General features: G+C 33.8%; 1 protein-coding gene across 1 annotated transcript in view; it reads left to right on the top strand.

The window, feature by feature from the left end:
* The window catches only part of TOR1AIP1 (torsin A interacting protein 1), a 40408-nt gene that overhangs the window by 25940 nt on the left and 14116 nt on the right, over positions 1 to 352 (top strand). The gene's annotated exons all lie outside the window — the stretch shown is intronic.

Raw genomic sequence — 352 nt, 5'->3', positions numbered from 1 at the left:
TTTTAAGCATCTTTTGTCTATTTGGGTTCATTTTAAGCAAAGGTAATATTTGCTATTATGGTATTAAAATAATCAGTTTTCCAAATTCTCATAATTAGTTTATGTTTGAAAAGTACAGGAGTAAAATTTAGTTTTTGTTGAAGCCCAGCATAATCTGAGGGTGGTCACCTGCATAATAGAATGTGTGCAGGTGTGTGTACACTACCCCTCCACCACCAACACACACACACAAACACACATCTGAATTTAACTACACGCTAATTATATGTAGTTTTCCTCCCCATAAACTTTTTCCACTGTTTAATGCTCATCTGTTCATTTTTGACTCCACATTAAAGGCTTAGAATATAGT

This window comes from Mandrillus leucophaeus, unplaced genomic scaffold, assembly GCF_000951045.1.
Source record: "Mandrillus leucophaeus isolate KB7577 unplaced genomic scaffold, Mleu.le_1.0 Scaffold1097, whole genome shotgun sequence".
Taxonomy (NCBI): domain Eukaryota; kingdom Metazoa; phylum Chordata; class Mammalia; order Primates; family Cercopithecidae; genus Mandrillus; species Mandrillus leucophaeus.
Note: the sequence above shows the minus strand (reverse complement) of the source record. Positions and strands in the feature narration are given on the sequence as shown.